The sequence below is a fragment of the Balearica regulorum genome, chromosome 7 (genome assembly GCF_011004875.1).
Source record: "Balearica regulorum gibbericeps isolate bBalReg1 chromosome 7, bBalReg1.pri, whole genome shotgun sequence".
NCBI lineage: Eukaryota > Metazoa > Chordata > Aves > Gruiformes > Gruidae > Balearica > Balearica regulorum.
The window spans coordinates 11,918,795-11,938,444 of NC_046190.1; the positions used below are offsets into that span (position 1 = coordinate 11,918,795).

Consider the following 19,650-nt stretch of genomic DNA (forward strand, 5'->3'; position numbering starts at 1 on the left):
GAGTTTTCAGCCAGGCCAGTTACCTGACGGGGCATGCGGACCAGAGAACTCCCTGGTAGAAGAGATGTGCCAGCAAACCCCGGCGGGACGGCGAAAGGGAGCCTTTCACAGCAGGTCTGCCACCAAAGTGGCCACAGGCAGAACTGCTCCAGCTCACACCACTTCCCCCCAAAGCCACCAGTGCCCTTCCCAGCAGATCACACACAGCCACACGTCCCCCACACCTGTGCTTTATTCCAGTCACCAGCAACTGGACCAGGAGGCAGGTGAGACAGCCCGAAGCTGCCCCACGCTCGCCAAATCCCTCCCTTAAAGGCTAAGGTCACATTTATTTCCTTCATTCCTCTGGTACCAAAGCTGATTTAAGCAACAACTTCTCCCACACAACTAGTAATTCAGCAATTTCGTACAGTCATGCTTTTACAACCCTTGGCCAATTATTTTTTGCCTAGATATCCATTGCCATTGATTTTATCTATTTGTTTTAAAACTTAACTCCTCCACGTAGCGGCACCACACAGAGGAGGCATAATCCTACACATTTTTCCTCTGCTTGGTATCGCATCACTACCCTCCAGACACGAGCCCAGGACTGGTGGATTCAGCCTTAACCAGCAGATTCAGCCTCAACCCGCCTGCACCGTCACGATGCTGAGAAGACAGAAGCAGAAGCAACCCACCTTCATGACCGGCTGCAGCGGTTGTTGCTTTTGAGGTATGCACGCTCTACTCTCCTTACAGAGCCAGTCCAAGGCTTCCCTGCTAAAATCACATCATTCAGCCCTGAAGTCCGGGAGGAACACCAATTGATAAATCCGCTCTGAAGCCCTAAGTAAGCCTTTTAACGCAAGGCAAAGACTGTCTTGGGGTGAGACCAAAACTGAGGCACAAACACCCAAAAGGCCCATCGTAATCCTCATTTCTGGAGCCTAAAGTTCAAGGCACCGATCTTGAATTTTCTCCTCGCTAACATAAACACACAATGAAAATAATTCCAAACTGTTAACAAAACAGGGTGCTCCGTGACCGCAGCGCATCCCCCAGCAGCCAGCGGCGCAGGGCAGATGCTGGTCACGCCGGTAGGTACGCATTGCCGTGACCAGAATATACGTGTGCCTCCACTTGGAAATCGCATTCCTGGGCTCCCCGCACCATTATCGACGGCAAAGGTGGAGCCGTGCACGATTAAACATAGAAAAAGGCTAGAGAAAATTAATTTTTGGAAGTTTTCTAAGACTCGCAGGGACTCCAGAGCCTTGCGGTGGACCAAGGACAGTCCGTAATTATAATAATTACTTTCAAGGTTTTATTCGATTAGCTGAGTTTCCGAGCAGAGGCGCATTATTCAAAGCCCTGTCCTTTTCAGCTCGGCGCTGAGGCAGAAAGGCGGCACTGCAGCATCTCCCCCGGCCGGAGAGCTGCCGTATACCCACGGAGAAGTTCCCCCTTAGCCCCACGGAGACCGCAGTCCCCCCCCTCCCTTCCTCCTTCCCTCCACCGCCTCAGCCCGCTGGCAGCCACGGCCCCGCGTTAGCCTCACAGCCGTGAGGCGGCTGAGGGAACGGAGGGAGCCAGCCAGGCCTCCGGCCGCCGCCCCCCGGCTCCTCTTCCTCAACAGCGGCAACGATTCGGCCACAGCCCTGCAACGGCGGGAAAGGCGAGGACACCCCCTTCCCTCCGCTTCTTCCCCCACACCGCGGGAGCGTTACCTCAGCGGGCCCGCGCCTTTGTGCTTCAGTCCATCCCTCCTCGCCGGCGGCGGGAGCCCCAGCACCACCGCGGCAAGCGAGCGGGCGGGCGGGGAAAGGGGCGGTGCACTATGTGGCAGGAAGGGACACCTGGGCTCCTCCTCCCGCGCCCGCCCGCCTGCTGTGGCTCACTATTTGGCAACGAGCGGGGACTCGCCTGCTGCTCTTTCCCTGTCGCCCCTCAGCCAAGTTGGAAGCCGGGGGAGAGTGAGGGGGGGCGGCGGCCGCCGCCCCCCCTCACTCTCCCCCGGCTTCCAACTTGGCCGAGGAGGCGGCGGCGGCACCGCTAATGTCCTCCTTCCCGGCCGCCCTCCATTGTTGTCCCCGGCCCGACTCCCCGTGCCTCGGCCGCGGCTGTACCTGCAGTGCGGGGCGGGCAACGCCGCTCGATTCCCAGCGAGGCATCCTTCGGGGAGCGGTTATCTCCGAATAACCCCCGGCGAGCGGGTTCTGGCGTGAGGAGATGGATTCTGCAATGGCCGGTGCATAGCTAAGGCGGGGGGGGGGGGAGGAATAAAATGCGGTGTGTGTGGGAACAATTAGTAAAAAACCAAAACCCCCAAACCAAAAAAAAAAAAAGACTTGTTTTGAGATGAAATTTTGAGAGATTTGAACAGTCGTAGGGCTGAAAGGCAGCAGAAGGCTTCTCCAGATGACTCATGCTGCCAAGGAGAAGGATCTCATGCCATCCACGGGGAGAAAGCAGCCCTGGCTAAAAAAAAAAAAAAAAAAAAAAAAAAACCCCAACCAAACAAAACCAAAACTGCACGAAGTGCAAATCTCATTTTGGCAAAAGCTGTCCTTTCATTTTTATTGTTGGGGGGGTTGGGTTGGTGGGTTTTTCGTTCGGGTTTTTTTTTTTTGGCTTTCTGTAATTTTTCTACTTTGCAGCTGAAATCATCTCTGTCTTGGTTCCCCACCCAAAGTTACTGGTTTCTTAGTTTCGGGGTGGTTTGGTTACATCTGAGCGCTTCTGACCAGCTGTTGTAGTTCCAGAAGCACTGGGTGACAGTTGTCCTTTATATGCAAAACAGTCTGTATTTTAATTATATTTTTAATTATTTCTAAAACTCAAAAGTTGTCTAAAATATGCTTGAAAGGTTTAAAAGTTCCCTTTGAAATCAGCAATATTGCTTACAGGTGTAAAATTACTCACACAACTAACTTCATGTAGGTTCGAGGACAAAACCTTTTAATTCTGTGTACTGCTCGCTTTTAAAGAGCCTCTCGGGCAATGTGATCACAGGAAAATGAGCAGGGCTGGAGCAAGGGCAGGGTGAAGACACCACATGCCCAGGGCCCTCTTCTGATGGAGTCACCAAGGAGGCTCCAGCCCATCAGTATAGGAGCTACAAGTCCCTCACAGAAAAGCAAGCAAGGCCGTTCAGGAGGTAGAGAGGTCCTCGGAGAAAAAAAGTGCTTGAGGCACCAAACTACCCAGCCATGGCATATTTGATTTGGATAGGAAGAGGATGCAGAACATGTTTTAACTTTGCAAATTTATACCCAGTGCTGAGATGGCTCCGCCAGACTAGACCAGTGCTATGGGAACCTGTAGGCACCAGCCACTAATGATGGGATGAGGTGGTACAGCATCTGTTATTTAACACAACTAACTATCTGGTGGCTGTAGGAAATTAAAACTTACTTTGGGTGCAGGAAGAATATGGGTGAGTGTGTTTACAGGCACCTACCTACATGCAGAGTGCATTTTGAAGGTTGAAGCAATTAGCTCTCCAGTTTGGCCATTTATTCAGTACAACATTCATGGAATTAGTAGGGCTGTTCCTTGCATGCTCATCCCCTCATTTTTGTTTCCTTTTAGAAAAAATTACAGCTGTATCACGTTTTAATAAACTTTCAACTTGAAAAGGCCAAGAAAGGTCAAACTTTAGGTGTGATTTCAAAAGTGAGGGTGATAGTGCAATGAAATCAGTGGATCGGGACTTCGCACTGGTCAAGACAAGTGCTTAGCTAGAGATGGTGCTGGCACAAAAGCAATGGGGTATGAACTGGCCACGCACAAATTTAAGCTCAACATTAGAGGAGGGTTGTTAACCATTAAAGCAATCAAATTCCACCTTTTCGGGGGGGGGGGGGGGTATTGGGAATGGAAAAATCTCACTGCTTTCGAGACAAAGTTTATTAAAGTCATTATTTGATGCATTGTCTGCAACAGCAGGGGACAGACTTGATGTCTGAGGAGCCTGATTTGAGTGGTAAGGTGCTGCGTGACATTGATCACACGCTTTGAGATTTGAATTTCAGAGGCAGCAGTTGCTTATCCCAGCAGAATGCTTTGAGGCATGTAAAGATGCTTTTCGTGTTTATTGTAGGGTGAGTTTTCTTTTCCTGGGCATGTGGATGAGTTTTACTTTAGTCCTGGGAAGATTATGGAGATGACAAGTCCCCATGATTCAGGCTGTAAATGGATTACAACCAGGATCAAGAAGAAACTTTCCTGCATGGGAGAGACTTCTCCCAGGAGTTCTGGAGGTTTTGTTCCCTCCTTTGAAACAACTGCCAGGTGCTGCTGGAGAATCACTGGCCCCAGCCAGTTCTAGTTAGGCACGTCTCCGTGCTGCAGCTCCTGCGGATGATGCAGCAAATGGAGATCTCTGCCTGCACTGCCTGCCTGCGGGCTCCTGCGGTGCCTGGGGGCTGCTGTGTAGACATCCTTCTGTGGAGCAGGAGAGGTAACATCTAGAGCAGGGAGGACAGATAATAGCTAGGACTGTTCTTTTGGGGTCAGGCTGTAACTTAGTATTAAAAAAAAAAACAAAAACAAAACAATCATTTCACCAGTGAAACCAAACCCATAGTAAGCTAACATGGCCCTGCATTTTTGGAGAGTTGGGTCCTCAGACATACATCCAGCTCTGTTACACTCTCTGGACCTGCATTGCTCCCTGTCTGCCACGGCAACGAAACCCTCTCTCTGTACATTTCCTGCTAATTACATTGCAAAAATCCACAGAACAGGTAAAGTGTTTCCTTTTGGGGGACCCGATCTGGCAGAAATACTTTGCCAATTTACATGGTACTGCAGCCTTTTCACCCTCCGTAAAGCCATGTGTCTAATCAGTGGACCTAGCTGAGCTACTCATTAGAAACTTGGCCAAACCACAAACATTTGTTTCCTTGCTTTATGCCAAACTCTGAGAAAGGAGGAGGGAGTGGCATGGAGCTCATGTTAATGAGTTCTTCATTCCCCACAGAGAGATAATCAGAGCACTGCTCAGAGTTTCATCAACATTTTTTATTAGCACTTTAATGACCTACATGTTGGGGTTTTTTTTAAGGATTTTTTTTAGTTGGTTGTTTTTTTTTCTTCAGCTAAGAGCTAGATAATTCCTCATGCAGCTGTGGTTTAGGAAGCAGCTCAGGGGACACGCATGCCAAATTACTTTCGCTCTAGCTGAAAAAAAAATATATATCACAAGGTTTCATGGGTGCCTCCTTTTTCAATCAAGGGCATTATGTCCTCAATCCATCTCTTCTGGGTTATGTGGGGGGGGTTGGTTTCTTTTGCAATCTTTGCAGCTTCCAGAGTCATACAGCAAAAGCCAGACACCGGTGGTACTGCACGTTCCCCACGGACGAAGGACAGTAACAGCTCCCTGACCCCGGTCACTCCGGGAGGCAGGCTCCCTCGGGAGCAATGAGAGGCATTTCCAGGGACCAGCACTGATCCTACAGACCGCTTCAGTTTCAGCTTCAGCTAAGTTTCTAAATGCTGAGGGCTGGAGCGTTTTCCACGCTGCTGCAGGACGAACCTCTAGCCAAGGGATTCCCCAGTGCCTGGTGAGGAGTCTGCGGCCCCACGCATGTGGTGGGAGACCTCGCCGCAACCACCTATACATTACGGTGAGAGCCGATGTCGAGAGAGTGCTCTCATGGGCTTGGCAGAGGCTGCTCAGAAATTACCCAAAGTTCGGTATTTGCGGCTCTCCTCCCATAAGGAGCCGCCATGGTGGCAGTCAATAATGGCAGCTGCTCCGGAGTCCCTTTGGTTTAAAAGAGAGAGAGCCGCTGGACTTTTGCTGTCACTGAGGAGGGCCATCAGCTGGAAATTGCTGCACAATCTCTTCCCATGCCTCCCCCGCTCCCCAGTGGCCAGATTTCCTTCTGGTCTTCTGGAGAGAGCTGTGAGAATATATACATTAAAGACAGGGATGTAGTCAAATACTGCAGGATAGCTGAGGTTATGAGAGTATTATAAAGGAATACTATTTACTTTTTCCTGAATCGGCCCCAAGTGTTTCCTGTCATACCTCAGTACAATGGGACACAAATGTACAGTCCATTACGTTCAGATTTCCTCTAAACAGCCGTCTCTTTCCTTCGAACGCAGAGGACAGGAAAGGATGCTTTCTGCCCCCACTTGTGTCTCTCAACTGATTTAATTTCATTCAGAATGGGATTTGAGACATTCTGCATCGGCTGTCTTCAGTAGGATGCCTCCCTTCTAATGCCTACTGCCTCAGGATGGGAGAGGTTGTAAATATGGAGGAATTCCTTTGAAATCAAAGAGAACTTCACTGGGGTAACATCAGCATGAATGAAAGCAAAATGAGGTCCAGGGGGAATAAAATGCTAAGGCTGGGGGAAAAAAAATAAATCAAGATTCACAGCACTAGTCCAGAAGAATAGTAGCTCATTTCATATAAAAATCCCATAGTTCTCATTTCCTCCTTATCCCTTCAGGACAGGAAAGAACATCCTGCTCTTCTAATATGAGCAAAATACAAGTTATTTTTGGAAGCAAAAACTCACGTTCAGAACACATTTTTAAAAAGACATCTCTAATCTGTGATTCTGATGATGCATTTGGAGCACAGCAAGAAACCCACGTTTGTCAGCTCAGCACCATCTACACTCGGGCAAAAGATCTACGTTGGTTGAACAACAAGTTGGGAATTCTTTGTCAGCACATTAACTGTGACTTGAAGCTGAACTGCTGTCTCTGACAGGGCTGTGCTGTCACCAGACCCACACCTGGTGGGAAGCCCAGTACGGCTGCCTGGGGGAGAGGAGCACGGAAGTGCGGGAGTGTAAGGTCAAGGGCTGGGGGATGTGAGTGTTGATTCAGTAGCTCTGAAAAAGGTTTTTTGTACCTATCCTCGACTCCAGGGTAAGTGTCCACTTACTTCGTTATCCCAAGAAAACTGGATATAGGACAAAGCTAGAGTCACCCCCTGCCCTCAGCGGTGATGTATCTTCGCACACTGTGCTTGTCGTTCTAAGTCTGGACTTGCAGAGGAGCATGTGGCATAATTTCCTGGACAAAAGTTTTGAAGTTTAGAGCATCAAGTCAAATTCAAGGCCTTTTGGGTAAATTGTTGCTTTTCATATTTGATGGATCACTTGAAAGGGCAGTGGAGACATGAAATCAGCCTCAAATTTGTTAATATGCATAAACAATAGTAATTCACAAATAATATTTGATTTTGGATTCTGCATAGATAACTGTTACTCCCAAAACCTCTTTTGAAGCAAATAAGAAGGAAGAACGTATGTTAGCACAATCTCTAACGATAAAGACAAAAACATTGTAGAGGAGTTAATCATTTACCAATTCAAGATTAACAAACTGCTAATGTACTATAAAAAGAGTTCCACTTTCCCTTTAAAAACCATGCATAGAGTGTAAGATTTTAGCTCCTCTCAGTGTCAAGGGCCCCAAATACCTTAGCAGACTCTTGGGAATGACCTCATCTGTAGTTTCTGAGTGTATTCCCAGGGATGTGTAATGCTAGGAACGGCCGGATCGAAAGCTGGGGGGCAGGAGCTTGCTGCCCCAGCGCGGCAGGGCTCCCCAAAGAGCTGCAGGGGCCGGCAGTGCCTACGCGGAGCTCCCTGCACTCGCGTGCTCAGCAAACGTCCTTCTGTTGCTGCAGCCATTGAGAGCACGCTTAAAAAAAAAAAAAATCCATCCAGAGATATTCCTATGAAGTCAGTGGATTACTCACGTACTTAAAGCACAGATTTCCCTGGCGGGACAAACTGTGTTCAGTGGTTTTCGTACTAAAGGACGTGAGATTGCTTCTGCTGACTGTCTCGGTTCGTTCTCAGACAGGAAGCGGAGAAGGGCAGCGGGACCAATGATCAAGTTTGTGCAAACAGACGCTGGAAGCTCAAAACAAATCAGTCGCAGAGGTATGTGAAAGGGTGTGAGAGAAAAACCTTTGCTTGTCTTTGCCCGGCAAATCCTGGTAATTCTTCAGAATGTGTTTTAACCAGCTCCAAGTCTGTCCCTTTCCTTGCTGAAAACTTACAATAAATCGCAAAGTCAGTGGTTTGAAGTGGGGTGTCCAAACTCTCTGGGACTCCACAGGGAAAGATAAATGAAACTACACAGCAAACTTCAGTGTCGCAGCCATTTTGCTCAGGGAGATAAGGAAACTGTGGAGGAGTAAAAGCATGAATTCCTTTTAACAACAGTAATGTGTAATTCTACGTGCCGTCACTTATAAACTAGAAAATAATATACAGATCCACTAAGTAGAATTCTGAATATGTGTAAATGTTACACACCAGAAGACGCAGCTTAAACTACTGTGCAGAGAACAGACCTTGAATTGTCTAAAGATAGATGGTGAAAAGATGTCAAACATCAACAGAGGTCCCTAGGCTTCACCAGAGTGGGAGATACATCGGTACAAATTGAGTCTCTGGCCCCCTGTAGCTCTGCAAATCATCAAAAAAGACATTAATGTCATTAGCAAAACCAACAAACGTGCCTATACTTAGTAATTGTTTGTAATAAGATTTGGTTAGCGTATAATTAGCAGGCTGCAGAAGTCTTTTACAACCTCTGAGAACAGTCTCTCTGCCATGCTGAGGTTCACCAGAAAATTCCCGTTCTTTCCATGTAGCTACAATTTCCCCATCAGTTTCTACCCCCCTCAGATGGACTGACATTAGCATATGCAACATGTCATATAAATCCATGTGAACTATATATATATACACACATACACACGCATTAGTTAGGTTTGATTATTTATTCTACAAGGAAAGCCTTTGATGAGGAATGCTTGTTTTCCAAGAGGCAATAACACTCTTCTGCCAAGCAGGACAGTGAGTTATGTTGTGGATTTGTGGTACATACACACAGGATTACCCATTAGCTGGCTTGAACAGGTCTCGTTGTGTACGGTTGATCCAGCCAGTTCTCTGTCCTTCTGCTGGGATACTTCTCAAGACCTAAGCACGGCCGTAGTGACTTATTTAAACATGTGCTTAACTAAGGATACGCACAGCTCAAGGGAGGCTGGAATAGGATACGTCCTTGCATAGCTGCTGAGCTAGGGTCCTGATTTGGATCCCAGTGTCAAAACTATGGATTGGATGACAGCAAAGGACACTGATCAAGACTGCAATTTGTGCCACCACTCCTCAGAAAGTTGGAGGGACTTTAGTCTTTGGTATGGGCTTGGATGGTGCCAGATAGGAAAGTGACACACAAATGTTCAGCTGACATTAAAGCAGATGAGAGCACCGGTGTTGGAGCTGGCCCGTTGTCAAACCAAACTGCAGCTACAGATCCAGCATCTTGCCTGCCTTTCGGGTAGGAAACCAGCTCCAGACCTCACACCTCTGCTCCGTTTTTCTACAATACGGGGGCTTTTCAAAGCTGTTGAAGGTATACACGAGAACTGGCTGTTTCACTTCCTTTTCCAACACCAGAGGTGTAAAGAGACCAGCACGCAGGCAAGAAAGGGGGTCGTGAGTCAGCCGGGAGTTTCTGAGCATCGGACTGATACCCTTACTCGGATCGAGCGCTCTGGTCGCAGGGGCCAGGGCTGGCTGCTGCTGCTGGGGGCAGCTCTCAGGGAAACAGCTCCGTTACGGTGTCCTCTGAAGTTCAGCTCAGTGGTACCGGTGCTTTGGAAAACCGTCATGGAAGGACCAGTTTCATGATCCGCATGCTGTCACTTACACCGGTGCCATGCCCCCTATGCTTCGAGAAAGCTGCTCCTGGTTTACAAAACGTGTAACTCAGGTCTTGCCTCTCTGCCCTGCGAGCGGGCACTCAGGATAGCGACGTGCTGGGACTGTGGGAGCAGTTCCTCCCCATTTCATGGACAAACAATACGGTCCCTTCACTTGTGATGTTGTTATCAATGATTCAAAATGAGATAGTAAAAATACTTTCCATGCTGTGTAACTAACTTCCTAGCAGAGAGATCCAGCTGCAGATATGATACTCACGCTCTCGTGCTTTCAAGGATTATCAGTGTAATTTTGGATGCTAACAGAAAGATAACACTGAGTGTTAAAATAAAACCCCAAACAACAGATGTAGTAAAATGGGACTGTAGTTCTGTTGCTGCTATGAACTTTATGTATGAACACGGGCAGGTCTTTGGGAGGAAACATCAAATTTGCATCCCCACATGTGAGAGTCCAAGTTTTCAGATGTCCTGATGGACTTTATATACTGTCTTTCAAATCCCAGTGGAGTGGATATTACCATAATTCATAATGTCTCTTCCACCTGGGTGTTCATTTTCCCAACCCTGGACTGAAGCGTCCTGAGCCACTGATTTCTCCAGTCGGATCTGATACTTTGTGCTCCTGTTTTAAAGTCTGCTGACAGGCAGGCAACACCAGCCAGCCTTACTTGCAGAGTCCTTCTGGTTTGTGGGGAAGTTTCATTTCTCTCAAATAAAGTCAAACTAGTGATTCAAGACTAATGAACTGCTGTGAATACTCTGCTTTATCAGAGGAAATAGTTGGAGACTGAAGTCTTGGTCCCTAACAAGTCTTTGCGAGGATATTAACATGTCTTGCCAAGACCTAGTAATTCCCTCGCAGCCAATGCAACATTCCTCAGAGGCCATAAGGCAAGACTGGAAAGGGGGATCATGTGGCTCAGTCCAAGCTGAATTAGCTACTCCAGAGAAACACCCTGAGCGTGGGACTTCTTTGCAGACACAGTTCTGAGGTAACAAAACCCACCAGTTTTTGGTGAATCCATTTAGGACATCTATTGTCAAGATGTCTCATGTAAGAAAGAGAGGAATAAGTTTTCAAAAAGGAAATTAAAAACTGACCCTACAATGTGATATTCTTAGGAAAACAAGTATCCTTGGTGATTGGCGTTAAAAAAAGAAATTGGGGAAGAGGATATTGCATAGCTATGACTAGGTTTTGTTTGCCTGCTCTCCTGTGAGAAAACTGTCAGGAGAAGAAAAACAGAAAAATGCTAAACATATTCCTTGCAATGTAACCGATTATACAAAATACTGTCCTTCTGGGACCTGCTTATATTAGGTTAAACCTGACTTCCAGAAGATGAACAGTGGGTTTTCAATTATGGCATTTGAGACCTCCAGAGTGGGGATTATGAGAAGATAGTATAACTCAGATGGCCCTTTTAAGACATGCTTTTTATTCAGCAACAGGACGAAGCCTCAGACTGGTCCTCTTGCAAGCACTCCAGGCATGGGCAGCAAAGGGCAGCACAAAGATCCCCCAACGGGCTGCAGGAGCGGTGGTGCATGGTTTGGGCTGGGGGGGGGGGAGCAGTGCCTTGGCTCCCAGGGTGTTACCATCGCTGTGGCCCTGCTAAAATGTCGTGTGGCTAATTAGTTGTGGGAGTAGCCTTGCTGCTGGCTAGTTTGGTTACCTCTGTGCCACACGCCGTTGCTGGGCTATTTCTGCAGCCTGAAGGGCAACGGGAATTTTACCAGCAGCTCCAGTGAAAACAGGCCAGCAGGCAGTGCTCTGCATCTCCCACGCTAAGGATCTTTACTTGGTTCACCACTCATTGTTCTGACAGTTGTCTCATTTATTCACTTGTTACATCAAAATCCATTCCTCTAAAGCTTATGTTCAGCCTTAAGCTTCAGCATGTGCTAATAGTATTAATCATTCTGGAAATAGCTCTGTCTACTCTGCTATCAGTAGCTATCTTGATGACACGCTGTCCTGGCTCCACGTTGCTTCCCTGCTCTCTGGGGGTGACTCGTGAGCGACTAAATAGGTGCAGACCCTGGGAGAGGGGTAGGAGGCAGAAGAAAGCAGAGGGGAAGCCCTTGGGTTGTGCCCCCGTGTTTAGGAGCACATGCTAAGGTGCACTTAGCTGCAGTGTGATTCAGCCGTGGTTTCCTCTGGAGGGGTCTGAGCTTCCTCTTTGCATCCCATCTGTCCTGGAGGAGACATCACAGGACACACTCGGGGTTGTAAAAATGGTCTAGAAATCTTCCAAGAAGGGCCCTGCTGTCACAGGCATCAAGGGCAGATGGGACCTGCAGATAGGAGAGCCAGGGCTTGGAAATGCTCTGGGATCCTGTAGATCAAGTAAGTGTAGATGTTGCTGTGTGACCTGCTCGTATGGTTTTGCCTTTTTACTAGCCAGACTTCTGTACGTGCATCTCTTCAGAAAAAGGAAAGATACGGCTTTGAAATTTTCTCCTGCATATATTAAAAAGTGACACCATGTGTGGAATCACCAGCAGAGAAATTCAACTAAGGCTAAAAATAGAGTTTCCTTTTGCTTTCTTATTCAAAAAAATGCTAATGCCCAGTTCTAGGATTCTCACGTTTCTTTATTCAATGGACAGTCTTCACATAAAAGCATCATCTTGAGCAATGTCATGTTCCCTTCACAATTGCCTGAATCACATTTTCTCTTCTTTCTGATCATATAATATCTCACATTCTGATCATATTATATCTTACAGCTAGGTGGATGGAGACTGTGGAAACATGCCAGTAACAACAGCAAGGTTGCAAGTAACACATTGCTAGCTTCTTTGAATATAATTTAGCTGCTGAAAAACAAATGATGGTTACAAGCATATGACCAGTCACCTGCCTGCTTCATGGCCCATGGCTTAAGAACTTCAAATTAGAACAAAAATATTTCACAGTTAATTAAAAGCCTTACTTTTATGAAGGTCAATAGAGATGGCTCTGCCCATGATTGCACACAAAAAATTTCCGGTACAATTGGCAAATCACTCCCCACGTCTTAGTTTCCCATTTTTAAATAGTACAAAGTACTTGCAGACCTGACAACTTTTCCACAATCCGCAGCAGGTGCCAGAACACACTCCCCCACGGGGCATCTGGTAGTCTTGGGTAAACTACTGTACACTGCTGCTGTACTGCAAGATGCACATGATGAAATAGACCTCAAATAGGAAAACGTGAAAAAAAAATTTTTAGCTATTGACAGTGCACGAAAATGTAAAATGCATGGGATGTAAGCAGGAGCGGATCAGAATACTTCTACGGTAAGCGTTTAAGAAATATTATGCTTTTACTCACAAATCAATAGACAAGTCAACAAGTTCATCTGAGATCATTGCATATCTATTTGAGGCACTTCAGTAGTACTTGCATTTTAGTGCCCTAGTATCCCAAAGCACATGTCAAAATATTGTATTGGTAGTTGAAATTAACTTAATTACCTGACTTCTTCAGCGTTGATCGTCTATTTTGACTCTATGGTCCTTGGGGTAGTACTCTTCCTTTAACTCAGAGCATACTGTCAACATTAACAGTGAATCATAGTCAGGAGAGAAAAATCAACTTGCAGCTGCATCTGTTTTCCAGCTAACATTTTGCCATGAAGTATGTTTAAAAAAGCTGGAAATGAACATAAAATTGAAAGTTAACTGAGCTACTTCATGGCATTTACTACAGTAGCAACAATACCCATGTCACTGAACAAATTTGCTGAGAAAACTATCAACACCGTTGGGAAAAAGCCAAAGTCCCCATTCAAGTTACAGCAGTACTGCCCAAGATTAAAAAAAAAAAGTCAAAATCGACTATTTTGTGATTTTTGTTTTACTCCCTCCAGAAAATGTGGTGCATTTCTTGCATTACAGGCTAAGACATCCCATTCAGCCACACTGCTTTTTAATCAAATGCTTTCCTTTACCTGTTGCTTGACATTAACCCACTGCTCCTCCTCTGGATCCTCTCCTCCATCTCCGTGCTCCCCTTTCCCTTCTGCTGCTGCGCTGTTTAAGTTAACGTTATTTTCAAAAGTTCCCTTTTAATCAGACCGAGCCTGCTGGCACAAGCTGTCAGCAGTATTCATTTCTCTAGGCTCTTGCCTTATGTTGCATTGCCTTGGCAACAAGATTTAGCAGCAAGGCAACAGCCTTGAACTTGTCAGAGTCTGTTGCAACACGCCGAGCATGTATTACTCTCCGGCACCTCGGGTTGCTATAACAACTACTAACAATAAAACTCATCTCCAGGCTTTAAATACAGGAACTTTTACAGTCTGTTTCCTGGCAGAGCTGCAGCAATATTATGTGAATCCTGGCTGTGCTTGTTTTGCTGCCTTCTTCCCTTTTGCACACGATAGCAGCCTCCAGGAGCGAGGTGCCGAGGCACGGGAAGGAGCTGAGCCATGGGCACCGCAGCCGCGGCAGCGAGCGTGGGTGCTGCCGGAGCCGAGAGCGGGGCTGGGCGAACAAAAGGCCGAGGGGCTGCAGGGACAGTGTGGGGTGCAGAGCCCCCCAAACACTCCAGACTGCAAGCTGTACCCGGTGATGCTCAGCACCTGCCCACACCAGGCCCGCACCAGGCCTTTGGCTGCAGCATTTTGATTTTTGATAGAACCATAGAATCTTTTTGGTTGGGAAAGACCTTTAAGACATCAAGTCTCCTGCTCCAGCAAAATACACCCTGCACGGCTGGTAACGGCGTCCTGGGGAGGAGAGTGCAGCCATCAGAGAGGCACTTTTGGTGTCTATGGCACAAGTGTTTTCCCCCACTCTTGCTAATACTCAGCTGGCTTTGCTGATGAGAATAAAGGAGCCGTGCTAGTGTGGAGAGACGTGCAGGGGACTGATGATTGTCTCCATGTCATCCAGCCCTGCTCAGCACAGATCGTCACGACACAAATGTCACACGTTCGATCTGAATCACCGCTGTTAGGTATTAAAAAAAAAAATCTCTTAGCAGAGACAAGGCTTTTAGTGCCAGAGGAGCCCTTTAATAAATTAGGAACATTTTCAGTCAATGGAAATGTAGTGAGGATGTAAATTGAGCCAGTGCAGCATCAGGAACCGTGGAAGTTTCCCAGCAGCTCACCCGCTGCCCTGTCACACCTCCTTCCTGTAGCTTCATTCATGAGGACAGTGCAAAGCTCTCATGTTTTCCTGTATGTCACAGCCATGAGTATCTCGTGCAGACTTAACATCGTTCTCATTTTTCCATAGCACGGGTCATATTTCTTCAAAGGGACAGAATTCATAACCCGCAACTCGAACAATGGGAAGGCTTGTTTAAGAATAACTCAGGATACAGCACATTTTAAGCGTGGTGAGGGATGCAAACAGGAACAGGAAAGAAGCAGCAGATCTTTCCTCCTTTATGAGTGAAGCTCAGCTCCTGCAGCCAAGAAGCACCCGTGGTGATACTGCACTTGGTGGGGGCAAGAGGAGGCAGAGCTCTGCCTGAGCAAAGGTCTGTTTGTTTAGACAGATTTAAAAATGTAAAAATGGTGCTTTTCATTTTCCACAGTTGCTGCCAGCCAAAGGACGGTGGTTGCAGGTGGCAGGAATGGTGGGTTTAAAGCAGGGGTGTTTGGCTGGAGGTCTGATCTCACACTGCTCTCCAGTGACTGCCAGCCTGCGGGGCCAGAGGCTGCAATCCCTCAGGGACCCCGGGCACAGAGCACTGCCCAGACCCCAGGTCTTTTCCAGATGACCCCAAACAGGACCCACGTGGGCAACGATTTCCTGCGGACGGTAACAGAATTAGTGCATGGCAGAAAAGTTACAGGCAAGGAGCATCCCTGAATATGCACTGTCTTTCTACAGGAACCCTTTTCATTCCTTCATTTGCTTTTTCAGGCTCATGCTTTCTCCTGCACAGAGTTTTGAGTAAACGTTGCCTGCACTGAGCTGCTAAGAGCCAAGGAGCCCACCTGACAGTGACATCCCAGCCCCAAACTTCTCTGGAGCTCCTCACATTTCATGTTTCATTTGGAAAAAAAGTCAGCCCAGTTTTTCTGACTCCTAATCTAGAGGTTTGGTTTCACAGATAAAAACAACTAATCAAACATAATGAGCCTTTGTTTTATGGAAAACAGCTCATTTGAAAAGCCCAGGGCTCAGTTCTGCAGTGGCAGTGCCCAAAGACCTGAAATATCATAGATGGGGTCTGAGATGGTCCCAAACCTCTCATGGACACAGGCTACGGATCACCCACCTTGGGCACAGGAGTTAAAAAATGTGACAAGGCACCAAACGAAAGCACTCAAACAGCCTCAGAGTTTGGTGTAACACGCAGGGCCCGTGCCAGCGCCCAGGTTTGTGCCCGAGTGCTGATGGCAACCTGGGACAGCCGCATGGCAACTGCAGGGCGCACTCCCATGAGGCCAGTTACGGGACCTGGGCTACACTTTTAAGGTTTACGGTTTCTATGTGGGACACATGTAGAATGTTTAATCCCAAGTTTTCCGCTTTGTCCCGTTATCTGAGACAGACAGTAACCCAATACTTTTTGTCTGGACTCTTGCACCCACTGGAATAAACATCTGTTTCTTGTAGTGTGATTCCTTTAATATATTGCACAGCATGGGACACCAAATTGTTTCAACACGTTCAGGCCCAAGGGATTTTGTGACAGGTGAGTGGGCCCTGCTCACAAAGGAGTGACGTCAGGTGGGAGTCAGGGCTTGTAAAATGTGGCTCTTTTATATATATATATATATATATATATATATGTATGATTTACAAATAAATGTCCAAATGTTCCTTAGAAACAAAATCCACATCTGGTCCCTCACTGGCAACCCCAGATGCATCTCAAAGGTGTGGTAATGCAAACCAAAATGCGTGCCTGGTTGATAACTGGCTTCCTAAGGAAATGAGGTTGTGTGCGTTGCCCATCTCTATTTCTCCATCACCACATCCACACAGATTCCTGGAGCCCTTAAACAGCCCGGAGGAGACGTGGTACTCACCCCAGCCCTGGCCGCAGCTCACAGGAAGGCTCCCGCGTGCTGCCCGAGCGGATGGGGAGAGGAGTGGGACCTAGGGGTGGCATGGAAAGCAGAGGCACTGGATCCAGGCCACGCGTGTGAAGACACCTGGCTCCATTAGTTTTATTGCCGGAGCAGATAAGAAAACCTTGTGTAATAAAAATGCTTCCCAGGTGTCAGACCAAAACATAGGCAAGTCACTGCACCCTGTTAATGTTTGTGCTAGTGAAGACTTTGAGGAATAACGGCATCATATGAACCGAATAAAAGCCTTTGTTGTGCAATATGCATGATTTTCAGATTTAAATATGGAATATATACATAAATATATCCAATTCCTCAGGATATACTTCCTTAGCAGCATGAAGTTTTATGCAAGCTGAACAAATGATCTCCTAAAGCACTTAACAGGGCACCAGTGACCACCGTGGTCTCTTTTGCATGCGTGAGAGCTAGCTTTTCCCATATTTTTTCCTGCTAGAGCAGACAAGGGAAAACGAAGAAGTCTTGGAAATCACCACAAGGCTCACATTTCACTTGCAGACAGGCGAGTGCAGGTGAGCAGGGATGTGTGTGCATTGTTTGGTGTGGAAACAGAGCCAGGCAGAGAACTCAGCAAACATTTCATTTTTATCCTTGTTGCTAAAGGTTTACAAGTGAAGTCCTAACATCTGGTATTTAACTGAAAAGAGCAAGACGTGGAAGTACTGGGATATCTACCTGGCCTGCTGCTGCCTCCCTTTCCTTTCCAAATGCAGCTGCTGGGAACCACCCAACCATGATCAACTTCCAGGGCTGGCTGGATAACTTGTCCTCCCAAGAAAAACTAAGATATGATCTCTAGATACGCTTGTTCTTCCTCTCCTTGCTATCTTTTACCCCAAACACACCATTTGTTGTTGCAGTTTCTAGTTTCAGTGTTTCCAAACATACAAAATTCGTTTTAAATGTGATCCAAAAGGACTTGTGCCACGTGTTGTAAACATCCATTTAACTCAGAGCTGAGAGCTTAAAATAAAAGCAATTTTCTGCTGAACTGTTCTCAGGCCCTTCCTTGCCTTGGCACATTACAGTGCTGCTGTTATATAGTACCAAAACACTGACATTAATTCTTGTTAGGTAATTTTCTAGGGTGGAAATAGGAAGAAAACTGTACTTAAAATACTCGCTCTCTCCTGCGTGCTTCTGGGCTGGGAGGATGTGATCTTTCCTAGCCAGCACAGACACATGACTGCGACCAAACTCACTGTGGGGCTTTTGTGAGTAGAACAACTTGCACGTGACAGTTTGCAGGACAGCCTCTGCGAAACACAAATGCAAGTGGGTCGGTTATTGTCTGGGCAATCCCAACGCTGTCACGTGGATGGAAGGGGCTGTTTGGCCACACGTGCAACCTCGTAAAAGCATGTTTTTCCTCTGCTCCAGGGGAAGTGATTCCCCCTCCCTGCCTCTGATCCCTTACAGGTCTCCTAAGACGTTCCCTGGCTGTGATGGGGCTGCTGTGAGACCATGGCAATGGAAGAGCTCCATGGGGTTGGCAGCCCTGGTCCCTGTGGTGGCAAGGTGGTCCTGAGAGCACCCTTTCACCTGGCTGGTGTCCAGGAGATGTCCCAAGCCACTGGCAAAATGCCACGATCCAAAAGCCAGGCTATAGCATGAGCTGAGCCGTAGCATTCCCCACCCTCGGTGAGAGCCGTGCAGATGCTCAGCCCTCTGCTGCAAATCCCCGTTTCCTATTGCTGTCTCCCACAGCACCCTGCACCGCAACTGGCACTTTGGGCGGAAGAGATGTGTCCTGGCTGCAGACGGGTCACTGGGTTGACCTCCAATGCCGTGGTCTCACCAATGTGCCAAACAGCTCCCGCCATGAAAAGGCTGCGGGCATGCCCTGCGGGCAGGGGACATCTTGGGACATCAGCTTGCAAAACAGGAGCCTAAATTTCACAGGTGCCCAACAGGAGAAGGTGCATGAAATGAAAGTTAGAACGGTAATAAAGGTATCATGGGTATAGGAGAGTTGATAAGAAAACAGGTGTTCTTTTATGGCTTATTTCCTGACCTTGATCACTTGATACAGATCAAGATTACAACGGAGTTAATGGCTCTGTCACTTGGCGAGGTTGGTCTCAGGCAATTTTTGTTGCTACTTGTCACCCCTCTCTTTTGTCATCTGATGCAAACACAGAGCTATGAGAACATAAAAGATAGCCCAATTAGGACAATTTAATTAAAAGCCAGGTATATTGAAGTGCTTTCATAAAAATCTTTGCAACAGAACTTGCACCATTTTAGTTGAGATCAAACGGGTGCTTAGAAAGGACAGTTTCATCTCTTTAAGCATTTCAGATTACATATCATAGACAGCACTGCCTGCTAAATTAATTATTAAAATATTTTACATTATCTATATTGGCAAGTTCATTAGGGCCACTTCAAAGCTTCCCAGAGGCCCAAAATGCCCAGGAAACAAGCATCAAACATTTTGGCTTAACCGGAAAGCTCATTCCACTTTCTCTTATTTAACTTATTAGTCATGTATTATTCAAATGAAATAACTAGTTCTGCCTCCTGTGCTCATCCAGGCAAAGCCTTTAGCGGCAATCTTCCACTGGCTTGTTCAGCCTGGGCATCCACCAGCCTCCACATGGGCCATGTCTCAGCACCAGTTCCCCATGCACCCCTGACCCCCCCCCCAGGGCTCACAGAATCATAGAATGGTTTGAGTTGGAAGGGACCTCAAAGATCATCTAGTTCCAACCCCCTGTCATGGGCAGGGACACCCTTCACTAGACCAGGTTGCCCAAAGCTCCATCCAACCTGGTGTTGAACCCTTCCAGGGATGGGGCATCCACAGCTTCTCTGGGCAACCTGTTCCAGTGCCTCACTATCACCAGTGCCATATCACTCCATGCCCTTGTAAACAGTCCCTCTCCAGCT

General features: G+C 47.1%; 1 protein-coding gene and 2 long non-coding RNA genes across 10 annotated transcripts in view; 1 reads left to right on the forward strand and 2 right to left on the reverse strand.

The window, feature by feature from the left end:
* Positions 1–2,300, reverse strand: part of ADD3 (adducin 3) — a 100,932-nt gene extending 98,632 nt beyond the window's left edge. For 3 of the 8 annotated variants that reach the window (XM_075757959.1, XM_075757956.1, XM_075757958.1), the window contains exon 1: positions 1,710–1,827. The gene's annotated coding sequence lies outside the window, so the exon portion shown is untranslated. Of the gene's footprint in view, positions 1–1,709; positions 1,850–2,108 lie in introns of those variants that run through there. The other 5 variants (XM_075757957.1, XM_075757955.1, XM_075757964.1 and 2 more) reach the window with 5 other exon arrangements.
* LOC142602578 (uncharacterized) lies at positions 589–17,723 on the forward strand. Its single transcript, XR_012836321.1, has 3 exons — positions 589–715; positions 14,945–15,191; positions 17,362–17,723. It is a non-coding gene; the product is annotated as an uncharacterized LOC142602578 (long non-coding RNA).
* Positions 9,533–13,968, reverse strand: LOC142602579 (uncharacterized). Its single transcript, XR_012836322.1, has 3 exons — positions 13,651–13,968; positions 13,175–13,251; positions 9,533–9,638 (listed from the first exon to the last, which is right to left on the reverse strand). It is a non-coding gene; the product is annotated as an uncharacterized LOC142602579 (long non-coding RNA).
* Positions 17,724–19,650: the final 1,927 nt, after the last annotated feature.